The following is a 1,023-nucleotide window of genomic DNA, read 5'->3' on the forward strand; positions in this document are numbered from 1 at the left end:
GGAGTGTGGAATAGAATAATTAAGAAAGAATGACTTTAATTATTAGGCTTTCTAATTTTGGAAAGAGAGTGCGAGATTGTTGGTAGGTAAAATTTCAATAGATATAATGTGTAGTTAATTAAGTAGCTCTTCTTTTTTACCATATATAACTTTTAGTGTTGTGAAAATTACATAAATATGTAGTAACAAAATTTTTTTTAAGTGTAGTGAAAATTACAGAAATATGTAGTAAGAAAAAAATATTAGTTAAAAATTACTAAAATTTATTATTTTTTTGTTCTCACGGTATCCTCCAACTCGACAAGTCAAGAACTAATTCGTCGTGGATCTAACTGGCCAATGGGTTGTTGCATGCACAAGACAGGATTCGAACCCCCGACACTTGCTTAAGTAGACGAGTGAACTGACCACTCGACCAACCCAAATTGATTAAAATTTATTACTTTTAACTTTATTTAATATATTTTGTAATAAATAAATATTAAATATTATAAATTTAATATGTTTTTTTTATCTACCTAATATTACCGTATATTATTATTATAACTGTAAGAAGATATAAAAGTTTCTCATATAATAATAAGTATAGAAGATATAGCAATTTTTATAGGGCTTATTAATGAGACACCCCACCAGCCCAACCAATTTTTCTAAATTCATTGCCACACTGATCTGATGTTGAAATTAAGGGAAATAATTGAAGAAATTAGAAGATTTTATTTCTAATTAGCCGCTTTTGAAGCAGTAATTAACTTAATAATTTGATGTTAGGGTTATGCCGCATTGCCGCTAGCTGACTGCACCTGAATTTCTACCTTATTCAATGGTGGGAACTTAAGTGCAGTCGACTTCACGTAAAGTTGATAGATGAGAGCCGTTAGATGGTTTGACTAATTTGACTAAATTTTCATCTAACGGCTCTCAAATATCAACTTCACATGAAGTCGACTACACCTGAATTTCTACCTTATTCAATTCTTTGCTTCTTTTACTTTTATGTTAAATTAATTTTAAAATACTATC

The sequence above is a fragment of the Arachis ipaensis genome, chromosome B02 (assembly GCF_000816755.2).
Source record: "Arachis ipaensis cultivar K30076 chromosome B02, Araip1.1, whole genome shotgun sequence".
NCBI lineage: Eukaryota > Viridiplantae > Streptophyta > Magnoliopsida > Fabales > Fabaceae > Arachis > Arachis ipaensis.